Source organism: Coregonus lavaretus, assembly GCF_964263955.1.
Source record: "Coregonus lavaretus genome assembly, chromosome: 26".
Lineage (NCBI taxonomy): Eukaryota > Metazoa > Chordata > Actinopteri > Salmoniformes > Salmonidae > Coregonus > Coregonus lavaretus.
In genome coordinates, this window is record NC_140013.1 from 22218092 (window position 1) to 22224091 (window position 6000).

Genomic DNA, 6000 nt, shown 5'->3' on the forward strand with positions numbered 1-6000 from the left:
GTTCCGCACCCTCACCGCTGAGTGGCTGGTATGAGGAGGCCCTTCAGGGAGAATTCCGGAATGCACTCGCTGAGACCCTCAAGGACGAGTTGGTGTCCAGGGATGAGCCTGATGGACTTGATGAACTCATCTCTCTCGCTATCCGCATCGACAACCGTCTCTGTGAGCGTCAGAGGGAGAGGGTAGGTAGGGTTGCATGTCCCATAACATCGGCTTCAGTGCCTTGTCCTCCTTCTCCGACTGCATCCCATCCCCAGGCTCGTCCAGATCCTGAACCCATGCAGCTCGGCCGGGCCCGTCTCTCTCCAGAGGAGAGGCAACAACGAATTGGCGCTAGGACCTGCCTATACCGTGGCCAGGTTGGTCACTTTATCTCCACTTGTTCCGTGCGTCCAACAAAAGAGGGGGCTCGGCAGTAGTGGGGGCGTTTCCTCTGTCTGCTCTCATCGATTCGGGAGCTTCCTGGACTGAGGTGTCGTTACCCAGTTGGGTCTGGACACTGTCCCACTCGATTCACCCCTCGATGCCAACGCTCTCAATGGACAGCTTCTCACCCGTGTCTGTGAGAGAACCATCCCTCTCATCCTGTGTCTCTCTGGAAATCACCAGGAAAAGATCCGTTTCCACATAATAGACTGTCCTTACTCTCCCCTGGTTCTTGGACATCCATGGTTAAAGCTACACAACCCACAGATTGACTGGACCGCCAGAAAGGTAACCACTTGGAGTTCATTTTGTCACTCTAATTGTTTACATTCTGCCCTTCCCCCTGCCTTGTCTGTGTCCCAGTTCATTCCAGAACCTCCGGACCTGTCATCAGTTCCTCCCGAGTATCACGATCTAGCTCCTGTGTTCAGCAAGCACCACGCCCTGTCGCTTCCGCCTCATCGGTCGTACGACTGCACCATTGACCTCCAGCCTGGAGCTCCTCTCCCCAGTAGCCGGTTGTTTAACCTCTCTCGTCCCGAGCAAGAGGCAATGGAGAGGTACATCCAGGATTCTCTGGCTGCAGGACTTATCAAGCCATCTTCCTCCCTGGTGGGTGCTGGGTTTTTCTTTGTTAAGAAGAAGGATGGGTCACTGAGGCCGTGCATAGACTTCCGTGGTCTGAATAATATCACTGTTAAGAACAAGTACCCCTTGCCACTCATCAGCTCTGCTTTTGTCCCCCTCTATGGTGCCACGGTGTTTACCAAACTCGACCTCCGGAATGCCTACCACCTTGTCCGCATAAGAGAGGGGGACGAGTGGAAGACTGCATTCAACACACCACTTGGTCACTTTGAGTATTTGGTCATGCCTTTTGGTCTTACTAACGCCCCTGCTGTTTTCCAGAACCTAGCCAATGATGTGCTGAGGGATGGGATTGGACGCTTCGTTTTTGTCTATTTAGATGACATCCTGATTTTTCTTTCATTATTTTTTTCCAAGGACCCTGAGGCTCACCAGCAACACGTTCGCCAAGTTCTTCAACGGCTGTTGGAGAATAAGCTTTATGTTAAAGCTGAAAATGTGAGTTCAATGCTGCCACAGTGTCTTTCCTGGGTTATATTATTGCACAGGGACAGTTACGTATGGACCCCGCCAAGGTCATGGCAGTCACAGAGTGGCCTGTGCCCTCCAACCTGAAGCAGAAACAGCGTTCCCTGGGGTTTGCTAATTTTTACAAATGTTTCATCCGCAACTACAGCCGTCTGGCAGCACCTCTCACCACTCTCACCTCCACTCCGTTCCACTGGACTCAGAGGCAGTGGCAGCATTCCTGGAACTCAAGCGTTGCTTCACCTCCGCTCCGGTCCTTACTCAGCCCGACCCAGAACCAGTCCATCATGGAGGTGGACGCCTCTGACACCGGGGTAGGTGCTGTTCTGTCTCAACGCTCCCCCTCTGTTCAGAAGGTCCACCCATGTGCATTCTTTTCCCGTAAGCTCTCACATGCAGAGAGGAATTTTGACATCGGAAACCGGGAACTCCTGGCAGTTAAGCTGGCTCTGGAGGAATGTCTTCACTGGCTGGAGGGCTCTGTAACCCCCTTCATTGTGTGGACTGACCATAAAAACCTGTCCTACATCCAGACCGCCAAACGTCTGAACTTCCGGCAAGCCAGGTGGGCCTTGTTCTTCGGTAGATTCAATTTCACACTCACTTATCGCCCTGGTTCGAAGAATACCAAGCCTGAAGCCCTCTCTTGCCAGTTCACCACCAACAACACGGGTACAGAGCCAGAAGCCATTGTGCCATCCACCTGCATCTTTGCCGCCGTCACCTGGGAGATTGAGTCCCGTATCCGCCAGGCTCAGCAGAACTAGCCTGATCCGGGTAACGGTGCTAGTAATGCTCCGTTTGTCCCAGATATGTGTTCGTTCTGATGTTCTTCAGTGGGGCCATTCTATCCATTTCACCTGTCACCCTGGTATGAGTTGGACCCTCGCCGTCCTGTGTCAGCGCTTTTGGTTGCCCACCATGGAGAGAGATGTCCGGGAGTTTGTCTCAGCCTGTTCCGTTTGTGCCCGGAGCTAAACCTCCACTAAACCCACTTCCGGTCTGCTCCGCCCTCTTCCCATACCCAGTCGCTCCTGGTCACACATAGCTCTGGACTTCGTCACTGGCCTTCCCCCATCTAACGGTAACTCAGTCATCCTCACCATTATTGACAGATTTTCCAAAATGGCTCACTTCATTCCCCTCTCCAGGCTCATCCCTGGACACCAACATTTGGGGGACTGCGGTTTGGTTCGGGACCAGTTCTTGCGGGAGCAGGTGGGAGTCTGCCAAATAGCCAGCTGGAGCGCCAGGGAGCAGGCGGGAGCAGTATGAAGAAATCAGTTCCGCGCAGACCTCTATTTTGAATTATAAACAGTGAATGAATTTTTGTGCAGATGGTGTCAACAAACTGTAGCATAGCCTACCTGTGTTTAGTTTCAATCAAAGCACATAGCCTAGTGGCACTTACTGTTGAATTCTGGCCACATGAGAGAAAGATGTGACCATTCACACAATCCTAAAATCTCATAAGGAATTAGGTGGTGTTTTTTGTCTTATACTATGCTATTATATTCAGTTCTGTTATGTAGAATACTATCATTGTGTTTTTGCAGACATTGATTCAGCTTTGATCTAACTTTATTAAACAAGCACCCTTCGCCAGAGTAGCATGTTCTCTATGAGTAGAGCAAAGACTATGCATAAAGTAGAGAATCCTGCATGAGCAGAAGCTTCGGGACCTATAGCTGTCGGGAAGAGGGGTCAAGAAAAGTCGGATCCGCAGCCACTCCATAAAAAGACATCAACTTGACTGAGGAACAAGACTTCAAAGATAGTGTGGGAGCTATACTCCCCCTCTAGACTGTGGATGGTTGAGCTACTGTTGAAATATGCTTTACTTAATATCACAGCATTCAAATCCATGAGTATGAGCAGAAATAGGTCACCCAGATAGCTGGGAGGAATCAAGGAATCTGGTAACTGAGCAGCTAACTGAGAGACATGCCATCTCTGATCTACGCAGGCGCTCAGAGAAGAGTGAGCGAGAGGGAGAAAGGGAGAGAGAAGGAGGGGGGAGAGAGATAGACCGGTTATAGGAGAGAGAGAAAAGGGAGGGGGGGTAGAGCAGGAGGGAGAGAGACTGGGGGAGATGTGGGAGGGAGAGAGAGGGAGGGGGAAGAGAGTGAGGGACTGTGACAGGAGAATGGAAAGAAAGAGAGGATAGAAATGTAAAAAGGGCAGAGAGAGATAAGAGAGGAGGTGCAGAGAGAAGGGTCTGAGAGAGAGAGAGAGAGAGAGAAGAGATCCTGAAGCACACAGAAGAACGCAACAGAAAGAAAGGGGCAGCATAGATTGAGGGAGAACAGGAGAATGAGAGAGACTACTGGATATTTACTGAGTGGGTTGATGTAACATAATCTCAAGCACTCGTCACACCCTGTCAACCCAAGATACTGGAGAATTATTTATTGTCTGACATTAAAAAGTCAGAAGGAAGTGAGGCTGAATGTCATTTTGAGCAATGACATCATCATATGCCTCCTGAGGCTGGTTTTGAGCAGTTTGTTGAATTTTAATAATACTACAAGAATGGACCGATATTCTGTTACAACTACAGTATGCCTACTTTAATTCAAGTGGGTTTAAAGATCACAATGACTTGTTATTCTCTTATCCTCTGGATACAATCTATTTTATCTGTGCTCTTCCTGACTTCAGGCCCTTTGCTGGTCATTACAGTTCAGGCTGAGGTTATCTTTGTGCTTGATGAATCAAAGCCCCTTGATAATCTATTCTACCTCATCTTTCAGCAAGAGATAACGTTTTGTCGGTTGTTAGAGATCTAAAGGCACTACGTATCCTCTGATGACAGATTTGTTGACCATTATAGAACATCCACTAAAAGGTTCTTGATGCAAAATCCAAACAGAGTCAATGTTGTATAAAGACACACAGAGGGTTGTGTAAAGTAAATATGTCTAAACGTATAGGTATACATGTACATATTTACACATTAAATATTATTTTATTATCACTCCATGCATTAGTAGCCACTTTTCAGCCTGAAGCCTTTGTCAAGGGTATAAAATGCCAACTGGTTTACTTTAGTTTAAATGCAAACAAATCTGACCATGTATACAATACACAATGATCTCACAGACAGGACATGAGAACAGGATGATTTTGCTATCACCAACGCCCAAAAGCCAAACAACGCTACAAACTCTCACAGTCTCACGTCAGAATTAGACGTTCTACCATTTTGCTCAAACTTCAAATGTCGAAGTTGTTCTAAACTTCAAATTTCGTGGTGTTTAAGGTTAAGTTTAGGTATTAACTACAAATATTTAAGGTTAGGGTTAAGTTTAGGCATTAACTCCGAATTCTTAAGGTTAGGCATTAACTCTGAATGGTTAAGGTAAGGGTTAAGGTTTGGGATAGACTTAAAGCAAAAATCCACAACTCCCTAGCAAAACTGAAACCTACTTGAAGGTAACAGCTCTCACTGTTGCCCCTAGTGGCAGTTTCCACATCATCTCCCAAAAATCCTCGGACATGGCTGGACATCGAATACTGACTTGTATCATGGGTGACCTGCCTGAACAACAAGCTTCTAAATTATAAAACAGGAAGAGCCATTATTGGGCAGGGAACTGAAACGCAGTGAAAGTGGATTACACACACACACACACACACACACACACACAAGCGCTCAGGGAACTGCAGTGAAAGTAAAGTACAAAGTCTTGGAGATAATCAGAAGTGTGAGGAGGAGGCTGGAGGGAGGCTAGCTCCATGGCTGGGAGGAATTGCATGAGATTATCCAATAATTAGTGTAGAAATCAGAAACTTTGTTGACTCATCATCACCCAAGTCTACAAGTCTGGCACACTAGTGATAACACTGCAGTATTGTAGAGTTGGTCTTCGACATACTCTATTCTCCCCAATCCGCAGAATGTTCAGTGTATGATGCCATACTGTCTCTGGGTGGATCTCACTGGATCATCTCAGTGAGTGAATGGGTTGGATTTGGAGTCACTGCATAAGAACAAATGTCGCAACTCTTTCTCCATGTTAAACATACACTGGAAACACATAGTGGCATTTTGGTCAACCATAACCTTAATTGGAATTGGAAGGGTATCTGTGTATTCTACGGTAGAGGTCTAATCCAAAAGTCCAGTTCCATCTCTTACCAATTGCCTGCTCATTTATGCAGTGATAAATGTATCTGTCCCATGGGAGGGTATGTCTCTAAGCACTGATCCAAACACACAATTCAGTGAGGTTTGGTTGGCTTTGGCGGATATAGAGACAAATTGACCTTCACGTTGGATTGAGCTAAATCTTTTCCCCAGTGATCTGGGTGGGTGTGTTGTACGTACAGACAGTGAATGGGCCTTCGGAGGACCTCAGTGCTTCTCTGTGGAGCTCAGAGCCAGAAACACTGTAGTTTTGTTTGGCAGTCCAGAGAAGCAGTCAATACTCAGCCTGCTTCTTATGCCTCCCAGTC